Source organism: Daucus carota, chromosome 7 (genome assembly GCF_001625215.2).
Source record: "Daucus carota subsp. sativus chromosome 7, DH1 v3.0, whole genome shotgun sequence".
Lineage (NCBI taxonomy): Eukaryota > Viridiplantae > Streptophyta > Magnoliopsida > Apiales > Apiaceae > Daucus > Daucus carota.
The window spans coordinates 30,761,396-30,774,464 of record NC_030387.2 but is presented as its reverse complement, the minus strand read 5'-3'; positions in this window follow the sequence as shown (position 1 = coordinate 30,774,464).

Genomic DNA, 13,069 nt, shown 5'->3' with positions numbered 1-13,069 from the left:
AATTTCTGATTCCAAACTAGATCCTTGCGAGCCCTCCAGATGGCCCAACACAGGGTCTGCTTCTGCATAGTGAAATTCATTAAATTAGATATGAAGCATATAAATCATATTGAATTTTTTAAAATTCTAAAAAAAAAAGATATTTTATTGGGATTTTTATGAAATATTCTGAAATTATACAATATCAGATTAGTATCTTAATAATTAATAAAAATTTATGTCAATATTCATCATTTTACATTATTAAAAATTCTTGCAAGTTAAGATTTTACGATACCAGAACTTTTATATGATTTTAAATATAAGTGTTAAATTCATATTGATTTGCTACTCAAATTTATTATCATTTTGAGTTTACATATTTTGAATTAAAAAAATTACTTCTCATGATCTAAGCATATATAGAGGTGATTAGGACTAATGTTTCTATAGACCCACCTACTTTTTTTATTGTTAATTTACCGATATTAATAAAATATAAGAAATCAAATAATTTCATTATATTTTTTGGTTGACTATGTTGACTATATTTTGTTTACATATTCCTTAAAATTATATGAAAAAATTAAATATGTGGCCCGATCAAAACTTACCAATATCAAATATCCGTCGAAAGTAAAAGATTTGAAATGATTATAAATTAGTCCAATATTAGGGTGAATCAAATCTTGCCCAAATTGTTAGGAAATAAAACTCATAAAAAATTGAAAAATCCACCAAAAATTCAAAATTCAAAAATGACTGCTACACTGAAAATTAAAATTGGCGTCCAATCAAAACCTACTCATGCCCTAGGAATAGGACCGTAATTAAAATTTATAAATGGGTCACATTCTTACTTCTATTTTCACATTATTTTTTCTCTATATCTTTATCTTCTTTTCATAGGGTTCAGTTTTTGGTTTCCGGTTTGATAAGGTGAAAGAAAAATATTGCTTCAAAGAACAAAGAACAGTCATTGAAGATTGTTATACTGAAAGAAAAAATGTGTTAGTTGGAATAAATGAAAAACAAGAGATGGCTATATGAAGTCTAACTATGTCCCTATCTTGCCTTTCACATGCATAAGTTATTCTCTGGACCATTAGGCATCAATTCTCACAAATTATAGAATATTTTGAGATACCTGTTGTCTAATATGCTTTAAATTAATGGGATATTTTATTTGTTAGTTTGATGAGAAACTAAGTAGAATCTCACAATTTATTCAAGGTGATTCCTGGATCCTGAAAATCAAGGAAAAATACAATCTGCTACATGAGCTAGAAGTTGTGCACACTAAATATATAAATAGTATAGTAATGATTTAACAAGAAAAAAAACTCAACATCACACTTTTTCTTAGTCGATAAAGCTACGGCTTATTCTTTATAACAAATTCACGCTACAGCATGCAAAGAGCTTCAGCTCTTCTCATCACTTCTGTGTTTTACAAACTTGTATATCTTACTATGCATGCATGCAGTACCATAATAAGCCTGTCTAACACCTGCACACCTATTCGCTTATGTATGTTTACAATTAATTATAAACCTGCTTCATATTTCTACAGCCCACCATAATTTTAGGATATATATTGAATACCCATTTATGCAGCTGCTCTCCTTATCTTTATTTTTCAACCTTCCATTTATTCAAGCCGTGTGTAGCCTACCTTGTTTTAAGGAATCCAAGCTGGTTCATGCATGCACGTAGTCTTGATTTTGAGTTTACACAAAGCAAGCTGTTATAGTTAATAACATGGACTAAATAAAAATCCTTCAGAGTTGTCCACCGGCTTCGACTTCACTGCTGCGTCTTTTATTTTTCTGCCTTTCATGCTACTACATCTGTTTTCAAGATTTGCTGATATTATTTACCTTCCAGAGAGTTTGACATCTAACAGAAGTGAGTTCAGTTTCTGCAGAACCTGGGGATGGATTTCACAGAGCACTACAGATCATCAGCCCTGGATCAGTAATCCAAGAATTTAATTAGTGTGAGTTTTGAATTGAGGGGGTCCAGTATCATGTTCCCGGTCTAACTGATACCAGTTTTTATAAGCAGAAAAACCAGGCTTTAGTGAAGGAGTTGAGAGTCCCACCTTCAGGGGCGAAAGACCTTTATTTCGTGACAGAGTATTCTCAGCCGACATGGGACAGTTCAAGTACTCTTGCTTATGGAAACGAGGGTTAGTTAGTGGAGAAGTCCTGATTACAATCTTGTTTGATACTTTTTTACCTTGGCTGTTGCACTCAAGGCTGGGACAATTAATATTCTGGAAAGTGGGCACCAAAAGGTCAATCTCAATTTCTTAACGAACTTTATACTAGATTTCTAGTATAATGTGAAATGAAAAAAGTAAGAAAATAATATTTAGTTAATATTTCAGTAACTTGTAGTAGTACACCTTCGATCATAAAACATACCAGTTTTTATGATATTTAGTGAAAAGTTTTTATGATGGTTAGGTAGGATGTATTTTTTCCTATGACGGCATCAGTCTCCATTTGAAACATTTTGCACACTGAACCGTAAAAGGGAATAATTACATAACAAACTAGAAGCTGATATTAATGTAGCTGCTGAGATTAGGGACACATGCCAGTGGTTATAATGTATCAAGAACAACCCCAGGCAAAAATCCCAAATAATGTCTGCACATGCATAGAAATTAATCAATTCAATATACCATAGGATAAATCAACCAAAAGTTATAATGTATCAAGAACAACCCCAGGCAAAAATCCCAAATAATGTCTGCACATGCATAAAAATGGCATCTGTTGTTGTTGTCCTGGCGGGCTAGCCTTGTTGCCCCTGCCATTACCTCCCTCGGTATTTCGGCCACCACCACGACCATTCTGAAATTTTCGGCCGTGTTGAGATTGTTTACGATTGACTATGTCTTATCTCCCGGCTTCACTAATAGTCGATGTGACACCTCCTTATTCATCTACAAACAGGGGACAGATATGGCATACATTTTGGTATATGTTGATGACATTATACTTACTGCTTCTTCTCATGCTCTCCGGCATTCTATTATGGCTAGTCTCAGTTCTGATTTTGCTATGAAGGATCTTGGTCCTTTAAATCATTTTTTGGGCATTGCAGTCACTCGCCACAAGGGTGGTTTGTTTCTCTCTCAACGTAAATATGCTGAGAAAATTGTTGAGCGTGCTGGCATGGCATCTTGTAAACCATCAGCTACTCCAGTTGACACAAAATCAAAAATTAGTGCCACTTCTGGTTGACCATCAGCTACTCCAGTTGACACAAAATCAAAAATCAAAAATCATCGATTTGGATTTGAAACATTACTAGTTGTTAAAAAGAGTATGCGATCTCAATACACTAAAATTGCACTACTTAAACAAACCCTTTAACAAAACTACAAATATTTGTACATGTTCCAATCTATATACATTAGTCATTGTCTCGACAAAGAAGTTATATCTGGCCTTCCCCTCCAGCACCCACTCCCTGAGAGCATTGACTGTCCAAGGGTTTCCAAGCCCTTGACAGTTCGAGCTTTAAAATTTTCAGCTAATACCAAGACCTTCTACTTGATTTACAGTAGGTCACAGTAAGCCTTGAAGGTGGTATCACAGTTACGCTTTAGTCGTGTTTCACAATTCAATATAATGATTATAATAAATGGAAGCCATGCACCTCAAATCATGGAAGTCGTCGTTTTCTTTGCTTTTCTTGGAATCCAATTACCCGCCTCAGTAAAACTATCTTATAAAAAAGAACAAGATTTCAAGTAGAAAAGATTGATTGTTTAATACTAAATGTGGACATGAATGGCAATAAAATGCACTGAATTTTATGTATTATTCATGAAGAGAAGTATTCAACCACTGGCATGATATTTAAAAAATAAAAAATAGCTAACAACAACAACCAGGAATAGTGAAATTTTTAATAACTTCTGCCCAACAAAATTCAAAATGTTTTAAAGAATGGCCTCTAGCGACTACTTCATCGTCTCTCACAATAACCCTTCTGCTACCATCCTTGAAGTGTTTTCACTCTACTCCACTGCTCCACACTGTCTCACTTGATTTACTTTCTTTACACATGGTAAGCACCAGTGTCACAAAAACAATAGCACAATCAACTTAACATATAACTTTTTGACTGTTTAGCTTCTAAGTAGGTAAATAATCAGTCAATTATTTTTTATCTTTATTTGGCTACCTCTATTATCATACAATAATCTTGTCAAATGGGGTGTTTCTCTATTTTTATGTGCCATACCCACAAGATCATGATTTTTAATAAATACAAATGATCTCAATTAAACGAGAAGAATTTAGAATAAATAAAAGTGGGTTAATGATTTTTATCATTAATAAAAAGACATCTAATTCCATTGTTTTTAGATGCTTTATTTTATATAACAATATTTTTTTATAACTTATAAGTTTTCTTACATGAAATTTTCCAACTAAGTTTTCATTTTCAAGTCAAAAAGTAAAAATCTAGATGGACTTTGTAACCATACATATCTAAAAGAGAATATACAAGTAAAAAAAATATTTGAAAAAAAACTTGCAAAGTGAATATCACCACCTAAAAAGATAAATAATTAGACATTTTTCTTATTCAACAACAAATACTGCAATTAGAATTGAACTTATCCACCTACATTTTGAGTGATATATATTTCCAAAGTAACAACAGTTGTACCCTCGTCAACAAACCAACTACAATTGTAAAATGCACTATTCTCCTTAAATTTTCTTCTTGGTAAAACCATGAGATTCTTTTAGTTCCCAAATCTGAAAAATTAGCTTGGTTTTTCAACACGAGGCCTGATAGAACTGTTGTACTAACACACTTGACTATTAACAGATGGTATAAAGCATAAACTAGTTTTAAACCTTGGCTCCTCCTCCCTTTGTCTTGCTAGAAGTCCATATATATGAGTAACCACCATTGTACAATTGTCCACTTGGTTGCTGCCACTCCTTCCCACTCCTGGTATGGATGTTAATTCAAAGAAGTACCTTTGAACTTCAAATATGGACCAAAGTCTCTTGCCTAATGGTACAGACATTCAAAACCCATAATTCTTAGAAACGGCTCCCACCTAAAAGGGGCTTGAGCAATGATAGGCCTTTCAATTGCCCATAACCTGCTGCCATCCAGCCGAATATCAGGGTCAACATCACCTGACAGCTTAGGACGCCACTCGCGAGCTGCTACAGTCTACACCATTCCCCTGCTTGTAGCCATTAAGTATATCCTGCAACCTAAACTCAGTTACAAAATTTAATGATTAACCATCCAAGCATCATATATAAAATGTAACTGAAATCAGACACAACCTCTCCTTTAACACAATAAGTCAATTTGGTGCCATCTTGGAGTCCACGCACAAGCAAAGTAACCGGTGCCAATCATTGTTCCCGACTCAACAAGAAATAAACCAGTAAGGCTAAACATAACTCTAATAACAAACATTTTTAAAAATCTAATATAGATGAAATTTGCAATGCAATAAAGGTAAAAGAAAAGGTAACACTCAAATACTCAATATTCACACCTTTTTTTAGCGCACTCTACAGTGTTTCTTTGTTGTTTCCACACTCAACTAAGGAAATAAGGCCTTGGCCTGCATAGGGAAAAATATCAATTCCCGCAAATAATAACTCTTCACCTGGCAAGGAGTTTCAAACTCTCATATTAACACATTTTTTGAGCCTCTCGTACTCTTCTTATATGGTCTCAAATCTGTGTAAATGTAGGGAATAGCTCCTACATTTCGTAAATGTACACTACATTATATAATTTGTGAATTATATAAATGTAGGAGCTATTCCATAAAATAAGATGCAAGTTAGAGAAATGAACATTACTCATCATCAAAAATGAAATAATTTGAATAGTTCATTCTGAAGTTAAATGCCGAAAAGGATCCAATCCGACAATTAGAAAAAGAAACGAAAAAAAATATTCCGAAGTATTACGATCTCTTAGCACCCGTGCATATGATATTCTCCTGTAATGTACAACATGGTCCACGACACTCCTACGTTTGGCACGCGCCACCCTCCTCTCTCGTCTCTACTTGTGACTATGGACCACTGGTGCTGCTAATGATAGTGACTCCGATTTGTGGGCGTCACGGTCTTTTTGATGGTGGTGGGCTTCATGGCGGGGTTGTTCTTTTTTATGGTAGCGGTCAGACTCTCTGGTCTGCAAGGTGGCCTTCGTGGCCTGGATCTTGGGATTGTTTCCTTGGCAGCTCTGCTTCTCGAGAGTTCTGTACCTAACAATGTGTATAAGCCAACAAATTTCTAAGAACATAACCGTATCAACCCTTAACACAAATTCCATAATCAATTAATATAGAATAATTTCATTATATAAAATTAAAATAATATTACCTTGAAATATATATATTGTGTCTATTTTTGGAGCATTTTCTTCATTATTTGCTTCAAGTACTTCACTAATAGATGTTAGCTGAACATGAAAGAATAACTGATATTTAAAAAAGCAAAAATAGCTCAACAACAACAATAAGGAATAGTGAAATTTTTAATAACTTCTGCGCCCAACCAAATTCAAAATGTTTTAAAGAATGGCCTCTAACGACTGCTTTCATTTCATCGTCTCTCACAATAACCCTTCTGCTACCATCCTTGGAGTGTTCCTACTTTACTACACTGCTCCACACACTCTCACTTTGATTTACTTTCTTTACACATGTAAGCTCCAGTGTCACAAAACAAATAGCACAAATAACTTAACATATAACTTTTTGACTGTTTAGCTTCTAAATAAGTAAATAATCAGTCAATTATTTTTTTTTATTTGGCTACCTCTATTGTCAAGCAATAATCTTGTCAAATGGTGTGTTTCTTTATTTTTGTGTGTCATATGGACAAGAATATCATGATCTTTAATAAATACAAATGAACTCGAGAAGAATTTAGAAAAAACAAAAGTGGGTAAATGATTTTAATCATTAATAAAAAGACGACTAATTCCGTTGTCTTGTTATGCTTTAATTTATATAACAACGTTTTTTTTATAACTTATAAGTTTTATTACATGAAATCTTCTAACTAAGTTTTCCTTTTCAAGTTAAAAGGTAAAAATCTAGATGGACTTTGTAACCATGCACCCGAAAGAGAATATACCTGTAAAAAAATATTTGGAAAAAAACTTGCAAACTGAATATCACCGGCTAAAAAAGATAAATAATTAGACATTTTTTTATTCAACAACAAATACTTTAATTAGAATTCAACTTATCCACATGCATTTTGAGTAATATGTTTTTCCAAAGTAACAACAGCTTCTTTACCCTGGTCAACAAACCAACTACAATTGTAGAATGCACCATTCTCCCTAATTTCTCTTCTTGATAAAACCATGAGATTCTTTAAGTTCCCAAATCTGAAAATTTAGCTTAGTTTTTCAACGCGAGGCCTGATAGAACTGTTGTACTAACACATTTGACTACTAACAAATGGTATAAAGCATAAACCAGTTTTAAACCTTGCCTAGGTCCTTCTCCCTTGGTCTTGCTAGAAGTTCATACACGTGTAACCACCATTCCCTTGGTCTTGCTCGAAGTCCATATATATGAGTAACCACCATTGTACAATTGTCTAATTGGTTTCTGCGACTCCTTCCCATTCCTCGCATGGATGTTCAAAGAAGTACCTTTGAACTTCAAATGTGGACCAAAGTCCCTTGCCTAATGGTATGACATCCAAAACAATTTGGTGCCATCTTGGAGTCCACGCACAAGCAAAGTAACCGGTGCCAATCATTGTTCCTGACTCAACAAGAAATAAACCAGTAAGGCTACAATAGAAACATAACTCTAATATAGATGAAATTTGCAATGTAATAAAGGTAAAAGAAAAGGTAAGACTCAAGTACTCAATATCACACCTTTTTTTTAGCGCACTCTACAGTGTTTCTTTGTTGTTTCCACACTCAACTAGGGAAATAAGGCCTTGGCCTGCATAGTATATTAATTCCTGCAAATAATAACTCTTCATGTGGCAAGGAGTTTCAAACTCTCATATTGACACATATTTTTTGAGCCTCTCGTGCTCTTCTGATATCGCCTCATATCTGTGTAAATGTAGGGAATAGCTCCTACATTATGTAAATGTACACTACATTATATAATCTGTGAATTATATAAATGTAGGAGCTATTTCCTAAAATAAGATGCAAGTTAGAGAAATGAACATTACTCATCATCAAAAATGAAATAATTTGAATAGTTCATTCTGAAATTAAATACCAAAAAGGATCCAATCCGACAATTAAAAAAAGAAACGAAAAAAATATTCTGAAGTATTACAATCTCTTAGTACCTGTGCATATGATATTCTCCCGTAACGTACAACATGGTCCACAACACTCCTACGTTTGGTCTACTTTTTAAAAATCTAATATAGATGAAATTTGCAATGTAATAAAGGTAAAAGAAAAGGTAACACTCAAATACTCAATATCACATCATTTTTTAGCGCACTCTACGGTGTTTCTTTGTTGTTTCCACACTCAACTAGAAATAAGGCCTTGGCCTGCGCATAGTGAAAGATATCAATTCTAGCAAGTAATAACTCTTCACGTGGCAAGGAGTTTCAAACTTCAGAATAAAAACTCTTCTCTTGTGACTATGGCTGCCATGACTGCCCTTTTCTCTTCGTTTTGATCGTCTGCTAAAATGCCTTTCCTCCTCTACCGCGACATACCTTGATGGCCACGTCTTGAAGTGGCGATCATCTTCTTCATCTTCACTTGACTCATCATCCTCAGCATTGTACTGGTAGCATTTTTCTACATGATCACCACTGGTGCTGCTAATGATATTCTTTGGTGCCGCCTTTGCTGCCCGGTTTTTATGATGATCTTCTTCGTGATCATCTGAGAGAGCTGCAGAAGAGGAGGTCATGGTTTTTAGCTTCTTGCGTGCTACCTCATGCTCAGGGCAACTCTTCTCGTCTTTGACACTGGTACAGCTGAGTTTTAGTAGTGGTTCAGCTTGACGCATCGGGGTGTGGTGGATAATGACTCCGATTTGTGGGCGTCACGGTCTTCTTGATGGTGGGGGGGTTCATGGTGGGGTTGTTCTTTTTGATGTTCATGGTCAGACTCTGGTCTGCAAGGTGACCTTGGTGGCCCTGGATCTTGGGATTGTTTCCTTGGCAGCTCTGCTTCTCGAGAGTGTTTTCTCGGTAAACTGGGGTCATAAGAGTGTCTAGGCGGAGATTTTAATCTTTCAGATTGGTTCCTAGAGTTTATTGACTACTTATCATATTAGCTAGTTGTACTTGGGTTTGACACTAACAACCATCAAATAATACCTGAATATGATGGTATCTAGCTTCAAGCTTTTCGCCTTACTCATACATAAAATTTTCCTCTTGCTTTTTAATACTCACTAACCCCATCAAATGTAAGCAAGTAAAAAAATATATTCAAAAAATTCTTTTTATATGATTTTTCAAGTTCTTTACCTAACGATGTATATCAATTAACATGGAATAATTTCATTATATAAAAGTAAGATAACATTACCTTAAAATAATCCTTTTTGGAGCATTTTCTTCATTATTTGTTTCAAATATTTCATTTATAGATGTTACCTGAACACAAAAGAATATGATAGGTGAGTTATGCTAAAAATATCCATCATAAATTTATTTGAAGATATTAGATATACTTGATGTGGGAATTTTAGAGAGAAAATTCAATGTGTGCCACAATAAATTGTGAGCTGATCATTGAAGAAAAGTTTCCTAGATTTTATGTATGTAGAAAATGACAATAAGTAGATTCAAGATTTTACCATTACAAAAATTTTGATTTCCTCTTTCTTTTCGAAATCCTCTGTCTTCCGTCCAGCTTGCTAGCCACCCTACGAACACAAATAGAAAAGATCGGTCACAAGCCACAAATAAAAAAATAAAGCTGAGCAAGAGTACATGAAATGTGACCTACTTACAATCAAAGGGTATTTGTCCTTAAAATACATGGCATCTACTATAATTGGGACTAATAAGAAGATTTATGAAATCAAAATCGACTACCCATTTATGAAGGTGCACAACTACTAAATTATTCACTTTCAAAATAATACTGCACAAAAAATTTCATATTTACAAGAATGAGGGGTATAAAAATTACCCATAAGTCATAAGTTACTCCTAAAACACTTTTATTTTTAGGTATTTTTATTATTATATTTTTAATAACCCATAAGCCGTTAATAAGTCAAAATTACCAAACAGACATTTTAAACTTCTAACTTATCAAATAAGTTCATAAATGACGTTAAGCCATAAGTCATAAACTCAGCCAAACGGCCTCTTAGTTATAATAAATGAAAAACAGGAGATGGCTATGTGAAGTCTAAATATGTCCCTATCTTGCCTTTCACATGCATAGGTGATATTCTCTCGACCATTAGGCAGTAATTCAAAAAATTATAGAATATTTTGAGATACCTGTTGTTTGATATGCTATAAATTGTTGTAAATAAAACTATCGATATACTTGATATATATATATATATAAATGCAACAATACACAAAGAATGAGAATCCCAACATAAATCAATGGGATATTTTATTTCTTATATATCTTAATGAGAAACTAAGTGGAATCGCACAATTTATTCAAGGTGATTCCCGGGGTCCTGAAAATCAAAGAAAAATACAATCTTGCTACATATATGGATGCTAGAAGTGACCAAGCCAAGAATTTAATTAGTGTGAGTTGTGGATTAAGGGGGTCTAGTATCATGTTCCCGGATCTAACTGATTCCTGTTTTTATAAGCAGAAAAACCAAGCTTTAGTGAAGGAGTTGAGAGTCCCACCTTCAGGGTCGAAAGACCTTTATTTCGTGACAGAGAAATAAAGGTCTTTGGCTTGGTTAATTTCAACCTGAAACCAAAGAGTATTATTATCGGATACAGCGTGACTCTTCATCCTAATTTTTTGGTTGATTTAGAGCGGAATGAAATAATACATGTATGTATAGGAAGTGGGCTACCTTGTTTATATCCACCATCCTCAAAACTAAAATAAATATATAATGATTCTCTTTCAAGTGAGAAATCCGAACATGCAATATTCATTTTTTATGTGTTTAAAAACATATAATTTAATTTCGAAAATATATTTATTTGGGAGTAATATATACTACCTCCGTCCCCGTGGTTGTTTACGATCACTGTTTGCACCCATTTTGAGTCTCATATAAAGTATAGTTTTATAATTTTTTTCTAATTTCTTTTTGAATAAAAGTTTAAACATCAAAATTTTATTCAGAAAAACTGTTTAAAAAAAATTATGTAACTATACTTTAAATGAGTGTGGAAAAACGTGCCCAAAAGTAAGTAAAGAAATGAGAGGGTCATATGAAGTATTTCTTAATCAATACTCCCTCTGACCCATAACAAGAATCGCTTTGATTTTTTACACGTAATTTGAGGTGTACAAAAAACATACCTTTTCATATTATTTTTTGAAAATTCTTTTTTCAAATAAAAGTTTAACATTTATATTTTTATTCAAAAAAAATTTTAAAAATAATATATAAAAGTATGTTTTTTTTTTCATCTCAAATTACATGTAAAAAGTCAAAGCGACTCTTATCATGAGACAGAGCGAGTATTGATTAAGAAATAAAAGTGTTTCAGTTCCTATCCGGCTAGTGAGTAGTGAACATGTCAACTAAGTTTTTAATACTAAGCCTCTCAAAAACTTTGCTCCCGTTCCTCTCATTTCTTTACGTTAATTTTTGGCACGTTTTTTCACACTCATTTAAAGTATAGTTTCACAATATATTTTTTTAATTTTTTTTCTCTGAATAAAAGTTTGATGTCTAAACTTTTATTCAAAAAAAGAATTTTTTTTAAAAAAGTTATAAAATTATACTTTATAGGAACCTCAAAAATGCGTGAAAACAGTGAACGTAAACAACCACGGGACGAAGGGAGCATAACATAAAGAGTAAATAACACCTAGTCCCTTATTTTATGTAAAGTAAATTTGGAAAGATGTTTTTTTTTAAATTTAAATTTTGACATAGCCCATTTCATGAATTTCTTATTGTGATGAATTATTATATCTATTTTTAAGTTTGTTTTACACATACCAATTACTTCAAATATTGGGGCAATTAATTATATGTAAATAAAAGAATATCCTTACAGGTCAAGTATCGGTTTCTAATTGTCTTTTCGGGTCGTTTGATTTGAGGAGTGGTACGGAGTTGGAACAAAGAATCGGTTAAACTAGTATGAGTTTGAGTATCATATCTATATCATATGTTTTGGTTGAGTGCTGGAATCAGTATATACAATATTATATATTTTGCATCATTGATTTAATTTTGTATAAAATATTAATATTTCATACTTAAATAGAGACCAAAAAAATAAAAAATGATGCATCTCATACCTCCATCTCATAACCACCTCCCCACTTGGGTATCAAAAACTCATACGTTGAGGGTTTAAGATATGAGTTTGGTATTTTCTTTTTTTTAACCAAACAGTAGGTATGAGTTTGGAATGGGCAATCCCCATAATTGAGAGATACCCACGAACCAAATGACCCCTAGCCGTGAATTGTACCGAAATACTGAAAGTATCAGAGAACTTCTTTTATATACGAAAAATTTTCATCTAATCAAAGGACAAGTATTTTGACTTAATACAACTATTTTTTAATATTGTCACACTCAGACACCTAAGCAGTTGTTACCATGATGATCATCTACAAGGTGACAAGCGTTGTGGGATAACAAGAACTGATGCTGATTAAGAGTTTGAGGATGATAACAACAGAAACTGATGCTAATCAAGGGTTTTAGGATGACTGAGGGGAGAGCTCCTAGATGAAATCAAAAGCAAGGAGCAGATAACAGTCTTGTTGATGAGGAAGTAAAAGCTTGGTGATAATTAAAAGCACGAGGCTTCTCATGGCGATTATCATAACATGTCGCAGCTAAAATGCACTATATAAAATTCATGTACCATTCATGAAGACAAGTATATCTAGTCACTAGCATTTCTATATTAATTGTATATCT